The sequence below is a fragment of the Kryptolebias marmoratus genome, linkage group LG19 (genome assembly GCF_001649575.2).
Source record: "Kryptolebias marmoratus isolate JLee-2015 linkage group LG19, ASM164957v2, whole genome shotgun sequence".
In the NCBI taxonomy this organism is placed as follows: domain Eukaryota; kingdom Metazoa; phylum Chordata; class Actinopteri; order Cyprinodontiformes; family Rivulidae; genus Kryptolebias; species Kryptolebias marmoratus.
Window position 1 is genome coordinate 21913443 of NC_051448.1, and position 17687 is coordinate 21931129.

The window sequence follows — 17687 nt, forward strand, 5'->3', positions numbered from 1 at the left end:
CACACACACACACCCGCCCCACACGAAAAACAAGATGGCGGTGCTACGTCGTGTCCCTGACCAAAATGTCCGCCTCCCCCCACCGCGCCGTTCACGGACAAAATAAAAAGAAGGAGCTTCTTCATCCATCCGAGCTTCACGTTTTCATTCACACAAACACCTCTCCTTTTTCTGTCGGCTGCTCTGTTTTCAGGGGTCTCCACAGCGAGTCCCCCGCTCCATCTAATGTTTCTTTCCTCACACAAACACCGACATGCTAAGCTACTGACCTCCACCCCCCTACCTCATGATACACAGCTAAAACGGACACAGCTACAAAGTAAATAAAAGCCGGAGACTTTTTTTTCTCTCAAGTAATACTTTAGTAAGTACTTCGAAACGCACAAAATCTGTCTTTAGCATGATACATTTAGTTACTATGTTCGAATATGAAACTAACTCACAACTATCCGGACATTTAGCACACACACACTGATAAACAAAGCGCTGTCTATAAACAATGAGTAACATATAAACAGTAAGCAGCATATAAACAATGAGTACTTGTGAAAAAAAAGGTTAGTACTTATTGATCATGGACGTATTATCCTTTGAGAAAGGCATCGCTCTTCTTATTAGATATATCCTGGTCTAAAAAGTTGCTGTTTCTTTTCTTCACCAGCTCCAGAACTTCTTCTGTTGTGTATTTTATCTCCTTTGGTCATTTTGCCAGCTTTTATGTCGAAAAAAGTACAAAAAACAGTCTTCACCGCATTTACGCGCAGGACGCATGAAGCAGCCTCTCTGTTAGACCGTTATACGCAGACTGATTTGGGACTCGTGAAAAGTTCCGACCCCCCTCCCAGAAAAATCACATGACCGGAATTTCATTGGCTACCCGCTTGTGGTGTCAGAACCGGCTTGGGAGCTGACTGACCGGAGCTATAGGCTTGCAAATGAGGGGAGGAGACTTTCATGACTTTACGCATGGGAAATTAGAGGGGCTCTAGGGGGGGCAGAGAGCAACCCAGTTGGTCAGACGAAACATCAATCAAATGTGGCGCCAAAACGCCGCTATTTTGAAATTTAAGTTCATAAAAAGAATAAATATAGCAAAAACTGTACAGATTTGAATAGAAAATGCAGTAAAACGGCCCACGGGTGGGCCGTCGAGTGGTAAGGGGTTAAATACATCTTAATGATAGGCCAACTAAAATTGTCAGTAAGTTAAGGGAGGGAGCAACATAGACACAGACATGAAAGAGGGTTCGAGCGAAGATGTTGAGTTTGAGGTGAGGTACATCTAGAAATACTGTGCCAGATAGGCCTCTGTCTGCTATAGTCCTAAAAGTAATGTAAAGTTTTATCAGCCGGCCTCGGGAGGGGAGCCGGCACAGATCCGCAGGTGTCCTGAGGGGTGACGGGGGACTTATGGGCAGAGAGTGTCAAGCCAGCCTTCCAAGGCCGACTTAGGTCAGGCCGACGGCAAAATTTCATGTCAGCCTTAAAATGTCTTACTGGGACATCTCAATGGCTAGTCCAAACAGCCAAATAAAAGTGATCACTTCTGCAGGGCCGAGTCAGAAACTTCTCCAAGGTCAATTCCATTTGGCCGGCCAGCGAGTTCAAAGGTCCATTTGCCTTTTGTTCGCAAAGCTGAGTCTGAGTATTTTCTGTTCGGCACATTCCTTCAAACAGAGCAGCAACCTTGGCCAAACAGTTGCCTGTGTCTTCTGAATTTCATGAAACAGCAGGAAACCGCCAAGCCCAAAAAGCAGAAATCCTGTCAAAAATCCAGTTATGTATACGTTTTCAATATCCATGTTCAACATTCCAAAACAACACACAATCTTCTGCTTAGGCCAGGAAGCCAAGGTGTGTCTGGCTGAAAATGTCCAGCTGACTAGATCCATAATAATTTAATTCGGAAATTATGCAAAGAAAGGCTCCAAAGAAAGAAAGACAATTAAAAAGCAGATGGGGGGACGGAGAGAAGAAAAATGCATCTGGCTTTGCCAAGAGCAAGAGGGAAAAAAAAAAAAAAAAACAAGGCAGATGTTTGAATAAATTTTTCTCAGGGAACACCAAAAGATACTGATCAGTATCCTAAATGTCCCATTTGGTGTGTCACTAAAATCAAAGAGCTCAGGTTGTTTTTTGTTTTTCTTCTGTTAAAACAGAATTTTTGCTGTGTTTGCATCTCCTGTCAACACACTGCGATTTAGTAAATGAAAACAGTTTTTTAAAATCCCTTTTCAAAGTAGACATTTTGAAAAACTGTTTTTGGTGGATTTGTGTAGACTTCAGCTATGCTGTTATCAGGCAGCCCTGACTAGACTGGGTTTGGAAGTAGAGAAGTACCGTGTCCCCTGAGAAAGCAGCTTAGGTTACTGTTGTCCTTCAAGTGTTTTTCCTCAGTTGCACAACCAAATATATTGTCGGTAATAAATGAAGGAAGTAAGTCTGCAGGCTTTCACAAAATTTTCAACTATCATGGAGTTACAGGTTCTCAGTTTTTTTCTAAAGACACCCTTCAATAAAACTTTAGTTTTCATTTGCATTTACATAAAAACAGCAGGTCAAAGATGTGTCCTTTTCTATTTGGAAATGTGCAGAATTAGTACCACAGAGCCAGAGAAATCTTTGCTTGTTATTTTGAAGCAGCAGTCTGTCGTCTTTCAAGGTGACAAGCTCACCACCAGCAGTGTTGGTGGCAGTGGCGGCTGGTGGAGTTTTCTCCAGGGGGGGCTATAAATCCAAAATAGACATAAACTAAAGGTTTTGGTAGATGTCTATTATGTGATACCTTAGTATATGTTTTGGACCAAGACATATACTAAGGTATCACACCAGTGTATTTACATGAATTAAAACAACAGAAGCAACATTATAATGTACATATAAATGCACAAGTGCTTCCTGAACACCAATACTTAAAAAGACGGAGGTCTGTAGGACACATCTAGCGTTTATAAAACCTGTTTTCTCACTTATTTTTCAAAACTTTACCGGAGAAACTACATCAAAGCTAGTTTTATGGTGAGAGCACTAACTACGTCACATATTCTGCACATAGATCTGATGTCTCACTCCGATTAGAATTCAAATCCAAACATTCTAACAGATTTTAACATAAATTTTCTTAAACTAATTATTAACTATGAACTTATTTATTACCTTTTGTATGTAACTTAGTCACGTAATGAACTTATTACTGTCTTTGAATAAAAGGCAGCTCACCCGCGGCTCGACTTTTCAATCAGACGAACTTTAGGACAGACGGATGTGACGTCAGCCTGTGGCGGGAGTCCCACGCTCCGGCGACGGGAGGGCGGTGAAATGTAAACACAGCTGCATTCAGCAGCTCTGGGCGCAGGAGAGGTGCACCCAGAACGGTCCTATCTCTTGTACTGAAGAGGAGCAACTGCGCATGTACAACTTTTAACGGGAGTCTATGGACAAAGATTTTTGTGCCCCGGGGCGGAAATACGTCACCAATCAGACAACGTCGAAGAACTAAACAACTTTACTTATCATTCACTATAAAATATTTATCTTACACAACTAAAAAAATATATACATATATTTTGAAATATTTTTAATGTACTATTTAATTTATTATTGTTTTTTTTTATGTCTTATTCAAGGTAATGTGAGTGGTGGGGTGGCGCCCTAGCGCCCTCTATTGGCCAGCCACCACTGGTTGGTGGTGAGCAGTATTAGAAAGTTCTGGAAAAATCATGCAGAGTGATGATTGCTGCTTTTTCTCAACAGTGAGCATGTCCACAGATGTCTCCATCCCCCCCCCCCTTGAAAGTCAGAATCTAATATTGAGCACTTTAACACCACTTGTTTTCCATTTGTTGTTTGACTGATATCTCTTTCAGATGTTTGTGCTGCAGATCAGAAATTCTATCGTCTAATAAATATTTCATTGTATTGTGTGACAAGTTATTATCAAGATTTTAAAATATACTTGACTGAATTGTCCTGTTGGTATCTTTTATGGTTCATCACAATCACAGTTTAAGTTTTGGGATTAGCTGAACTCTTTTCATGGAATGTTTACCTGACAGTTGACTTCTGAAATGTCTAAAATGTTCCAATATTTTGCAAACAAACTTTTTACTCCTACAACTTTTTAGTGCATTTAAAAACTATAATACATTTTATCAAACTGTTTTCCTTCACCCAGTGTGTCTTTCACTGCTATAGGGCTCTTTCAGTGATGTCATCAAGAATGATTTTTTGACATGATGGATAGCAATTTGCCATCCATTGCCTACAGCTATGTGTGTCAATCGTAGCATTGGTACTCATAGCTGATTGTGTCAATATTATTATTTATCAAAAGCCAGGATAAGACTATCACACTCTTTTAGAGGCTGGGTTCTGAGGTCTGAACTTAGACTGTGAGTCATGAGTATGCTGTCCCTCACACCAAACCTCCAAGTACCCCTCATCATCAAACCTAATGCAGCCCCAGAGCAGGACACTAGGGCCTTACTCTTTAGTAATGAGGCAGTTTTAGGCAAAGTCCAGATTAGACAAAGTCCAGGCAGTGAGGCAACCCACATCTAAAAAAGGCACTGTGTTGTCAGACACAGGACCAAAAGGCATGGTACTCAGGCGAAGGGTGGACGCATCCCACATGTGATTCCCGAGAAGAGCATTAGATGGGAGAACAGATATCTACCTATCATCACTCTGTGCTGAATGGACATTGGTGGTATACTTGCTGCTTTGTTCCCTGATGTTCTTTGGATATTTTCCACACCTGGCTGGTACCTGGAATTTAAGGCTGCTAAATTGGTTGCTGTTGTCTGTCAAAGTCCTAGTTCCAACTTGGATAGGCTTTGGTATTGGTAGATTGCTAGCAAATATAAATTTTATTTTTAATGACTTCTTCACTGGATTTGTGAGCTGTCCAGGGTGTACCCCGCCTCTCGCACAGTGACTGCTGGAGATAGACACCAGCTCCCTGCAATCGAGAAAGGAGAGGTGGGTAAAGAAAATGAATGGATGAATGAACATCTCCTACATAAAACACTGTAGAAATATAAAAATTTACAAGTGGCCTGCCAAATATTCTGACACTCAAAGGTTCAGGAATTTCTAAGATACGAGTCATAGTTTATAGCGACTGCTTTTTTCAGACTTCCTTTTCAGTCTTTTTCTGTCTGTCTTTCTTAAGAGTTCTACCAGGGAAGGACAGACACAGGTGTGTGGTTTCAATGGTAACCCTAAAGAACCACTGGTAACAGCTTTAACAGTTCTTTTGATCTTGGTCCTCTTCACACTTTTTATAGTTAATACATCAAAATGTATACAAATTTTCTTAGCTTAGATTATTACAAAGTTATGTTGGAATTTTGAGCAGTCGTTGCATTGGTGCCCTTCAGAATTTCATTAGAATTTTTTAACTTTTCATATTATGTAACAATGTGTTTTCAGCATCTATGAGCATATGCTTTTGTTATAAAAGAAAGAAGCAATATTTGTGATTATGCATGCGGATGTGTGAGCACCTCCACACATTTTCTTCGGGCAAAAGACAAACAATTTCAGCTCCCGTGCAACTACAGCTTCTGATTCTTGGTGAGGAAAAAGAGAGAACCAGGAAACCTACATTAAGGTTACATGGCTGAAGCATGATTTATTCTTAATGTGCTCTTATAATGATTATTATTGAATACACTGACACAGTCAATAATGGCAGAGCCAAATCCAGTGTTTCAGCTCAGGGCAAAGATATTCATTGATGGAAACTTAGCTGCTTGAATCCTTAATTAAAGCTTTATTGTCAAACCAGCTGCTTGGAAAAATTGATCAGCATTTTTTCCATCATTTAACATCAAGCATAGGGGTACAGCAGGGTATATCTAGGCCACTTGTCACCATGTTGCTCTGGGCCCCATTTAATTACTGTAATTTGTATATCCCAGTGGAATTTTTATAGACTATTTTATAGACTATTTTCAGCAGCAGATACACAATAATCATTGCGTTTTAGCTGAACAGCACAGGGCTCTTGGTAAACATTATTCTTTATAACACTGAAGTCAAGTTCCTGTGTGACGTGTGGTTATCGTGACAGATGGTAATTAAAACCAAATCAGTTTTCTCCCTAATTTCACTATGGCACATTTAATTCTTCAAAGATTTCCCTCCAAAAATAAAGAAATAAAGAAACTGGACTTCTATTCTGTAGTTGAAGATGTTTAACTTCCCATTTGGGGAGCTTTCTCAATTCAGAACTGGAGAGTGTGGAGTTTTAGTGCTTTTTCAAAGCTTCTAATATTAGTTCATGAAATTTACATTAACCATAACTGTCTAATTATTTCAAGAATTACAGAATGAAGGATAATTGGGGAATTATAAAATTGCATAAAAAATAAAGCATTTATTGGTTTAATATTTAGTGCAGGAACATATTCAGTATCTTCAGTAATTAACAGTGAATAACTTAGGATAAAAACAATATATTCAAGTTGAAAGGCAAACATTAAAAATAACAAGAATACAAAAAAGAAAAAGAATATTTCAACTAACCTTCCTACTCAGTTTAGACAGCTCTGGCCCAATGGTTCAAAGATCTTCCGTCTGGAGAATCGGGAATTCAATAATAAAATTTCTGACAGCAAACATGTCTTGACAGTAAATTTACAGAATCCTTTTAGAAAAAGTATGTTGCCCTGTTAGTTTTCCAATAATGAAATGAATGAATAAAAATAAAAATGAATACAAATTAAAACAGTCTACTGCTTTGGAGGACTGTTTAGGTGTAAAGTTTTTAGTAGAAGCTTCACTGTTTCCTCTGTGGATATGAACAAACAGGGCTCCACAGCTAGACAACATCAGATCATGATGTTTAAAATACTCCCGATTTACATTTTTTATTCATACTGCCACTTTTACAGCCTTTTATTTGTCTTTAATCCAACTTTTTAAATATGTGTTTCTGCCATTAAGTTCAAAAGTATCTTATTTTTTTCAAAACATGATACAATTTCTTAGTTTCAATATTTAGTATGTTTACTACGTCCCACTCTGAATAAAGTATTGGTTTGGATTGAGATTTGGAAATCATTGCATTCTGTTTTCATTTACATTTTACACAACATGCCAACTTCTTTTAAATTTGGGTTGTAAATAAACAGCAGATATTTGTCTCCAAAAGCAGTTCAGTGAGCATCATTTCACTCCAGCTGAGGGCAACATATGTTTTCTTGTTAAAACTCCAGCTAAATTTATCAAGGCAAAAAGCCTGAAAATAGGCCTCATTTATGTGAAGGATAAAAAAAATCCTCGATTAAGCTTTAAAATACTAGAATTTCACAAAGGCTGTGCATTCTGTAGTTATTATTGTATGTATGTAGTATGCCATTATTTACCATGTTTAAAGTAATAGAAAACAGCTGCTTATTCTTGTGACAAATAATTTTCATAGGTTTATGATTCATCAAATCTGATTAGCAAAAGTGTTATATCCTTCCTAATACTCATCAACTCAAAAAAATATATAAAAACACCTCAAAAAGATTTTTACAAAAGATTTCAACAATTAGGTGTCCAACTGTGCAGTTTGACATTCCTACATTTCACTGTTGCAGAGTTTGAAAAAAAAAACTACAACATAAAAAGAGGTATTGACTTATGCTGAGTCATGTAGTTGCGGAGACTCACTACAATAATCAAAGAAAAAACCCCACACAGCAGTTATCATATATTGTAAGCCAGGTATTTTGTTTTTAATTTTGAACAACAAAGAGGCAAAAATGTTTTGTCCATCTTTTTCACGTTGATGCTCCATCCCCACTAAAACATTAAATAAAGAGTTGCTCAAATCTACTATCTTGTTTCAAATTTCCAACACATCAGCAGCAATAACTCTTTGTTGGCTACCCAATATACAAACCTGTAGTTCTCTGACGTGACTTACTAAAGCTGAGGAAAGTTTCCTTGCCCACTTTGAAAGCTTCTGTCTGAGTGACATTCATGGGATACTAATATGTTTATTCCCTACATAAACTACAGGTGCTTTCAGGATGGAAGGGGCTAGTTCACAGCTCCTATAACCAGTTTGCTTTTTTTGTTATCAAGCTGGCAGTATTGTGTCTGTTTGATGTCCGTAGAACTACATTTACTGGGGTTTTTTTAGCTCCTGCTTTAGAGTAGATGCTTTAGTTTAATGGGGACTACTAAGTTACATAAAGAGATGAGATTGGTTTATACTTAAGCATACATTGATTAACTGAACAAGTTTAAAGCTTTTCTTGCAACTTTTATAAACTATGTTGGTATTATTCATCACTTGCCAACTAATTAAGTTGTGTTTTAAACTGCTTATTGCTAGCGAATTTATTCTGACCCAAAGTGCAGCCGTGACTGGTTCTGAATGATGGCTTTACTTCCCCCTCTTCCAGGTACTGTGTCCCGGCGCAGAATCTTTTAGTGGTACGCAGTACTAGATCGTACCAGCTTACTCTCACCCTTGGGTGTATGTATTATAACAAAGAGGTGCTAAGATATATATTTTTTTCCTCACAGAAATATGTCTTTACAACACTAAGTAAATAACATTGAGCTCCAAAGTAAACTCAGATGACCCAGCTTTCAAACAGCATGTGAACGCACCAGGTACACAAGAATCTGGGCGCTCTCCAGGCAGCGTGAAATGAGTCTCAAAAACCCTTGTGTAACCTGATCTGTGCGTAAATGTAGTTTTGTCGGTGTGTATCAGGTGACTTGTGCACACTTATTTAATGATTTGTATGAGTGGGAGCCTGTAAGAATTCGTAATTATCAGATTTGTGAGGTTGACGTTAAGAAATCTGTGTGTAGAAATTTAATATTTGTCGAAATTGTATTAGTGCGTGTGTGCTTTTATTTTGTATTTATAAATTTCTTAATATTTGTGTGTGCATTTGGCCACATATTTGCAATTACCTGAAGTTACACACAAAATGTTTTTTACGGTTTGCAAATCATGTTTCACACATACAACTGTCCAAAGCTACACACAAACAGGCTTACACAGATTGCAAACCCAGTATTACACACGCACAGGTATTTTGAGTGGGTTTGGGGGTCTCCATCCAAAACACTGTAGTACCACTGCTAGACCTGTATGTGGTGTTCTAGTGTCGCCACAAAAATACATCAGAAACAGGAATGAAGGCATGAAGAGGCCGTTCCACACTGTAAACACAAGAAGAAAAGATGAGGATGGTGAATACATAAGAAAAAAGTGAAACTTCTACTTTGTGCCACATTATACTTTTCAACTGGAGTCATGTCAGTTTTAATATGCAGACATAATGGATGCTTCTCAGGCACAGAATTTAGCAAGGGAAGGTTGAAGAGAAGGATTTTAGGCTAAATTTGTTATACTCAAATAGATTATTTGGTGTAATAACAATGGGTTTTGATGTCCTCTATTTAAGTGATTTTTATTGTTCATCATTCTTGTCTATTTATTGACGTAATACAGGATATGAAGGTTTTGCTGGAGTTGAGCAACTAGTATCTGTAGCATAAACGCAAGCATGTAATTGCCATTATTGTCATTGATGATGTGTCATGCTTGGCGTCAAAGGTCAGTTTAGAAGTGGGTCTTTGACATTGTTCTTAAACAGTTGTGTTCACTTTATTCACATGAAAATACAAGGGTGCATTCAAGATTTTTTTCACTCTGGGACCTTGTTTTGAAAAATGCCATTTAGGAAAAAAAATTGAAACATGCTATTTAGGGGCTCCTAAAACACTGGTTTCATGTGGAAACGAGGCTGAAAATATAAAACAGATTGGTCTGGAAACACTTTATGGCACCATGCTGTCCTTATGAGTTCCTGAAGTCAGAAATTCTACCTGTATCAGGTAGGACTCTGAGAAGCTGGTGCTTTTGGTGGAGCAGAATGATGTGGCAGATTGGAGAAGAATACCATATGGCATGGGTGCTTCTGTGCATGTGTGGTTGTAATGTGCAGTGGGTCTGCTGCAGGTCTGTCAGGGTTTAGTGTCATGCCAGCAGCTTTATGCTGTATACAAGTTTTCTTCACTGCACCATGCCTGTCTAATTGTGATTGTTTATTACAGTGTTATGGCAGTTACAAAGCTACTGTGTTGTGTTCTGTGGTGTAGGGAGTGCTTATTGTTTTTTGCAAATATAGGTACACACTTTTTCTGAAAGTTTCATTAAAATTCATCCCATAGTTCATGAGATATTTTGCTAGCAGAGGTGTCTCCAACAGTTCAAGCTAAAATGTTAAGCAAAAATCTTGAGCAATGAGCAGCCTTTGAGGTCTCTACAGCTACAAGACTTTGTTTAGTTGTCCTATGGTGTCTGGTATTCGGTGCTGCCAGTTGCTTCGTTGGATCCTGTTGGTTACTGAGCAGTTTTACATTGTGGGAGGTTCCTGCTGTCAGGGAATGCTGTTGCCATGGAGAGATGTATGCACCATATGTTTAGGTAAGTAGTACCTCTCAAAGTGACATCCATTTGAAAATAAAATTTTTAAATCAATACAAGGCTGAAAAATAAAGAGATAATTTTTATTTAGAACACTGCTACAAGACGATGGTGCCTGGGAGACAAAACCAACCTATTCTGCTCTGTGCTGTCTGATAAGAAATTTTCTAACATAAAGTATTTTAGGGTCACAAATGACAACATTAAACATACTCAATACTTTCCATCTATCCAACCATTTTGTATACCCTCTTTATTGTACAGGGTTAGGGGACGCTGAGAAATAATGGAGTTGTAAATGGTTTGGTTAAATCTTGAAAATAATGCAATCTCAGAAGATGTTACACTCAGAGTGTGTGTTGTAAATGACTCTCCGCTACTACCATATTAAATCTTGGCTCAAGGTTTGTAAAACTGGCTGTTATAGCCATTTCTATGTCTCTTAAAAGCAGTTGGCAGCCATCCTGAATTGGGTTGACTTCAAAACTTAATCAGCTAGAAATGTACATCCAATAATTACTCTCTGCAAGTTTTATTTAAATTTATCCAGTTGTTCATGTGATACTTTGCTAACAGCTAGACACACACAGGCAAAAACATTTCACCTTTCAGCAGTAGACGGTATAAAAGTACCATTATTCCCAAACTGTATCTAAGTACCACTGGTGGTATTTAGTATTCCTCTAGTGGCACTCAAAATTAACTTAGGTATCAACTACTTACAAGTTCAATAATTAGCTGATGAACTGTCAAAAGAAAAACTGTGATGGAAAGGTAAATGATAGAAATTGATTGAGATGCTGAAGCACATTTTGGTCTTGGCAAAGGAAACTATTTGGAACAAAAGTGCAGTGCAACATAATTTGAGAACCCTTGTGGAAACTGAAGTGGACAATTGTTAACCAATGTGCTTGTGGCTATTTATTCATTTCACAAAGAATCACCTGTTCATTAGAGATGCTTTGTGTAGCTATCAGTGGTGTATACAGAATTAACAGTGCTTGGATAAATCGTAATCTCAGTGACCCTCAAATGCAGTTCTTTCAAAATATTTTAGATTTCATTTGGTGTTAAAATTACACATTTATTTAACATTAAAATAAAATCTGGTTGTTGTGAATATATATCTTGTAAGCAAAACAGTAATAATAATTAGAAACCAACAACAAATTGATCCCAAAAAAGCAGTGGTGGTCCATCAGGGCCAGCAAGGCCTTCTCTGCTGGCCTAACATAACCAGAAATCATAATTATGATAAAGGTTAATTTAATTTTTAATTTACTTTCCCTAGATATCTAAAAGTATTCATATTCTCTTTATGTCATATTATGCTCCTTCCAGTGCTGTTGTTTTTGGGTTAGAGTTTTTATCCAATCAGAATTCAGCTCTTATGTTTCCAGGCTGTATTAAATCTGCCCGGGCCTTCAGAATCAACAATGCAGGCGTCCGTGCACTATAAGTGAACGGGAAAATACAGTTGATAGATAGTTGCGATAGCCAATCAGATCATGAGTTGTGTCAACTGGCCAACCTTTCACAGGTCATCTCCCTTTTTTAAAAAAAACTAAACAAAAACTTACTAAGGAACACAAGGAGGAAGATGCAAGGAACAGGGCTAGACCATGGCATTAACAGACGTAACAGAGAATCAAACGATAATTATAAACACTAAGCAGAAACTAACCAAATACAATGAACCAGCAAGTAATGGAAATAAAAGAACAGGTTATATAGACAGAGGCTGATGAGGAGTGGACACAGGTGACTAATTAGTAATTAGGGACAGGTGTAGATGGGCGTGCTTGTACAGTAGGTGGCGGGATGTACCTGTCAGTTGCTTGCTATCTGCCATTAAATAAAAAGAAGAAGATAAAAATGGCTGTGGGAGGCTGGAGAACTACTGAACTGAGGGCAGGTGAATAATGGTACAGGAAAAATATGAGAAAAACAAGAGTGACAAGAACACAGAAACACAACAGTGACAACATGAAATCAAGTATAGAAAAATCACTCAAAAACTCAAATTGTGACACTAATTCAACACTCCTCTTCAGGTCCCCTCTTTGGTCAGATGACCTTGTGATCCTAAGGTTCATTCTAAAGTTCACAATATGTGTCCTTGTTAGTCATATAAAACAGGAAAGATGTAAATTATTGAAGTAAAAGCTAATTGAAACTAGTTGTATACCATCCTGATTATTGTGAATTCTATTTTTTTAAAATGAGAAGTTTTATACAATGTTAACAAGTAAAAAATCTGGCACAACAACAATAAATAGCTAATTTTTTTCCAGGTGGCCAACTTGTATCTTTATGATGCTGAGAGAACAAATGAATCACTTATGGCTTTGAAAGCAAAACTTACAAGGTGCATATTTGTCAAGGTAAAGTCATGGTTAAAACAAATAAATACAGGTTTTATATGAGTATTTGAGAACAATGCAAGTTTTTTATAGTACAGGACCCAAGTCACCCTGACACCACCTTTTTCAAAATAAACTACCATCTGGCAAGAGGTTCTCTTCTGTCAGGAAAAACAAATCAGAGACAAAAATAGTTTTTTCCCCATCGTAGTCTTCCTTTCTTAATGGGGTTTCCCCCTTCTGCATTTAAACCAGGAAAAATCTCTGCTTACAGATCCCTGTACATTTGGTGAAATAAAGTGGTTAGAGGCACACCTGTGAATGCATTATAAGGCAGACCTCAAACACTCTGCTTCTGTGTGTAACATCATGGAGAAATCAAAAGAAATCAGCCAAGATATCAGGAAAAGAATTGTTGACCTTCATAACTCTGGTTCATCCTTTGGTACAATTTCCAGATGCATTGAACATTTATGTGCTCTCTCGCAGAGTTTGCTTACTGTTTTTTGTTAGGAACCTTTTTAAAGGCGGACAAGTGTAGTGCGAGCATGAACAGTTCACAAGTTGCCTTCATTACAAACCACAGTTACACATTTGTCAGTAAGTATGTATTATATGTTGAAACCCATGATTTGTCTTGTAATATTGTCATTTAAAATAAGTCAACATCAAGTAATATGTTTTAGAACATTTGTATCTTACTTGAACTTGTTAGCATGGTAAGACAGATTTTTCCATTTGGCCAACAGATGTCAACATTTTCCAGTTGACATGGTCTACTAATTTATCTGTTCAGTCAGTTTTGTAGTTATTTAACAAGAAAGTAAAAATAACTCACTACAGATATTTAATCCAATTTTTTCTGTACACCCAAAGTGTGAAGTTGAAGTGGAAATACATTAAATACTGAATACTTTTGTAAGCAAACAGTAAATGACATGTTTTGTTGTGGTTTTGTTGTGTTTTTGTGTTAGTTGTTATTTTAGTCTTACAAGTAATAGATCTGAAACAATGAGAATGGAGAAAACCCTGCAGACATAAAACTGAGAAGAAAAACAGTCAAAAAGAAAACTTCAATTCTTTAAGAAACATCTTCTAAGTCTTTGCTCTTTATTATTGTTAACTATCTGTCTAGCTGTACAAGCTGAAGATGTGCTGCAAGGACAGAATAGTTCATCTGTTCAAACAGTTATACACAAGTATAAACACCATGGGAATGTCCTGCCATTATAATACTCAGGAGGAAGACAGGTTCCCTGTTCCAGCATCCTGGTCAGGAAAGAGATGGGTGTTTCTGAGATGAATTTGTTTTGGTGTGAAATGTGCATATCAACCCCAAAACAAAGGCAAAAGACCTTGTGAAGATGCTTGTTGAAGCCAATAAAAGAGTGTCATTATCCACAGTGAAATGAGTCCTGTACCAACATAGGCTGAAAGGTCCTCTCATAGAGGAAGAAGCCATTATTTTGGGGTGAATTTGGATCAGTGGTTAGAACAGTTGTCTTCCCATGAGAGAGTTGGAGGTTCAGTTCCAACAGGTTGCAATTGCATGTCAAAGTGTCCCTGGGAAAGACACCGAACCCCTCATTGCCTCTGATGTGCCCCATCGGAGTATGACTGCAATCTAAAAGCACTGATTAGATTCCATAGAAAGATTTATTTTGATTAGCTTTGTAAAGATGTAGTAGAGTGCTGTATGAATGTGTGTGCGGATGGGTAAATGAGGGCACAGATTGTCTTGTAAAGTGCTTTGAGTAGACTGGTTAGAAAGGTGCTATAAATGCACAGTCCATTTACAGTCCATTACACCAAAAGCAACATTAAAAAGACAGATTACAGTTTGCAAATGCACACAAGGACAAAAACCTTAAAGACACTGTTGTAGAATGGCCATCACAAAGCCCTGATCTCAGTCCCATAGCAAAGTTGTGGGCAGAGCTGAAACTGCGTGCAAGCAAGAAGATCCACAAATCTGGCTCAGTTACACCAGTTCTATCAGGAGGAGAAGCGTGTGGAAGGAAACCCAAAACATTTGACCTAAAGCAGTTTAAAGGCAATACTACCAAATGCTAAGACTGTATTTATATAAACTTGACTTTGATAAAAGTACTAAAAATTTCCTTCTCATTATTCTAGAATTTACCAAATAGAAACAATTTTGGGAATCCGAAATGTCTTTTTTTTTTTCCATGAGCGTGTTCACATCTGTTTTATAGCTTTGTTTCCCAAGCCACTTCCTCTCTTATTTTTAGAGTTTTAATATAATATAAAACCTTTAACACCAGTTCTTGCTTACCATTCACTGTTGGTCTGATATCTGTTGGATCTGTATGACATTCATTATTTTTCTGTGGCAACAAATTGCACAGCATTTAATAAGTTTTATGCTGTTTTGACGGAGGAGCCGTCACAAGCCCGAACTCGAACGTAGTATTATAAATATTCGAACCGACATCCCGACACATAACTGTGTGCCCGCACACGCATATAATCGTCGCGGGTGCACACGCGATGTTCCTGTTTCAGTTTTCATCTTCATTTTAGTCTGTAGTTTTCGGTGTCAAACATTTTCTGTTTGAAGTTCGGGTCAAGTTAGTTCCAGGTTGACATGTACCGGGATGGAGTAACGTGATGACGTAATCATGATCTTATTAGGACGTCGTATTAAGTGAGGGTTTTGTCAATGAAATTGTTTACTATAGTTTGGTTATGTTTTGTTTTTTTGTTTGTTATGATTCTTAAGTTTGTTTCCTTTACAGGTTTGCTGTAATCGGAATGTGGGTTATAAGTAATTGTGTAGAAATGTTTGTGTAGTGGTGTTCTCTTGTGGGAGGAGCCTGTGATTATAAAAGTGGGTTCAGAACCACAGGTAGTCAGTCTGAGTTGAGACTCCTAACAGGTCACACTGAAGGTGATGGACGTTTTGAGCTGCTCTAAAGGTAATGCTGATCTTTTTGGTCTCTATTTTTAACCTGCCTGGATGTCCACTGTAAATATGAAGCACTGTTGTCCAACTTTTTTCACCTGAGGACGAGCACAATAAACACTTCAAGCTGAACTACGGCAATGACTGATTATTTTTTGTCGGAGTCATAACAGAGTCCCGCCACAGCTGTACAGTGTGTAGCACAGATTACAATAACATTTTATCATATCAAGTCCTTTCTGATTTGGGAAGTCACACATTGTGAGCTGGTCCCTGACTGCATGGTTCAACAAATTAGGCAATAAATCGGCCATTTAGACTCAGCTATGAAGTCAGGTCTGAGAAACTTAGAAGTAGTTGTCAGGATTTTGTTTTCTTTTTGTTGTTTTTGCTGTTTACATTCCTCATTCTCTATATTCAGTGTTTTCTGTTTTGTTATGTCTTATTATTTGTTCTTTGTCATTACTAGTTTCATTGTTTTGAAGATTTATCTAGTTGTGTAGGGTATCTTTCCTTATTTCCCCTTGATTTCTGCTAATTTCTCACCGGTTCTTCAACAGCTGATCAGCCCAACTGCAGTCACTCAGCAATCACCCCTTTCTGTATAATTATACTCCATACATGCAACTGACACCAGACTTTCTGACACTGAGCATCACATTTTGCTCCAGAATGCTTTGATAGTCTTGAGATTTCCTTGTATTCTGCAGATTCAAGACACCCTGTGCCAGATGCAGCAAAGATGAACAAAACTGACACTTCTTAATGTTTCTCTGTAGGTACAGGGTTATTTTCTTTGTCTGCTTCATTTTTGGCTCTGTGATCATAGAGCTGATGAGATTTGTTGCAAAAAAGCTCCAGTTTTGTTTCATCTGTCCAAAGGACATGCTCCCAGAAGCTTTGTGGCTTGTCCATATGCATTTTGGCAAATTACAGTTTTGCTTTTAAATAATTTGCTTTCAGCATTGGTGTCCTCTTTGACCATCTTCTTTGGCTTAAACAGCACCAGATGGTGTGATCTGACACTGATGTACCTTGACATTGGAGTTCAGTTGGGTGGCTGTGGCTCAGTGGATACAGCAGTTGTCTTATAATGAGATAGGAGATAGAATAGGATAGGATAGGAGATAGGATAGTTGGAGGTTCAGTTCCACCAGTATGCCATATGTTGAAGTGTCCCTGGGTAAGACACTAAACCCCTCATTCTATGAATGTGATCTAAAAGCACTGAATAGACTCTGTAGAATGATTTATTCAGATTAGCTTTGTAAAAATGTTGTAGAGCGCTGTGTGTGCATGGGGAAATGAGAGCAGATTGTGTTGTACAGCACTTTGAGTAGCCTGATCGGCACTATATAAGTACAATTCATTTACCATTTCAGACCTTAAACTTCTAAATATCCTGTGCAGGTGTAGTCACAGGAACATCAAGCTGCTTGGAAATGGTCTTATAGCCTTTAACATGCTGTAAATATTTTTGTTTCTAAGCTCTTAAGACAACTCTGTCCTTAGCTTTCTGTGCTCCACGTCAGTGTGATACACACCATGATAGCAACAGCATTGTAACTACATTACACTATTTAAATAGTCAGATTGACTGATTACAAGACTGAAGATACCTCTGATGCTGATTAAGGACACACCATAATTTAACATGTCCCTGTGGGTAAATTAGTTTTAATCTTTTCTAGAGGTACTATCCTTTTTGAAAAAGGATGGTACCTCTAGAAACTGGCTTTTACACAAAAAGGCTTTTTGTAAAGGCCAGTTTTGTGAGGATCTGGGTTTTGGTTCTGCCCTCTGGGCGGCGCCACTAATTATTGTTCCACAGGTGTTCCTCATACCACTGATGAGACCAGCCAGGATTTAAGCAGCAGGCGGTGATCAGACCTTCGCTGGAGCATCGAACCTACTGGGTTAGATTCTCCGCCTCAGCGTCTAACCTGAA

The 17687-nt window shown here is 37.9% G+C and overlaps 1 protein-coding gene across 3 annotated transcripts in view; it reads left to right on the forward strand.

Annotated features, from left to right (window-relative positions):
• Positions 1 to 17687, forward strand: part of cnih3 (cornichon family AMPA receptor auxiliary protein 3) — a 140358-nt gene that overhangs the window by 76028 nt on the left and 46643 nt on the right. The window lies entirely within an intron of this gene.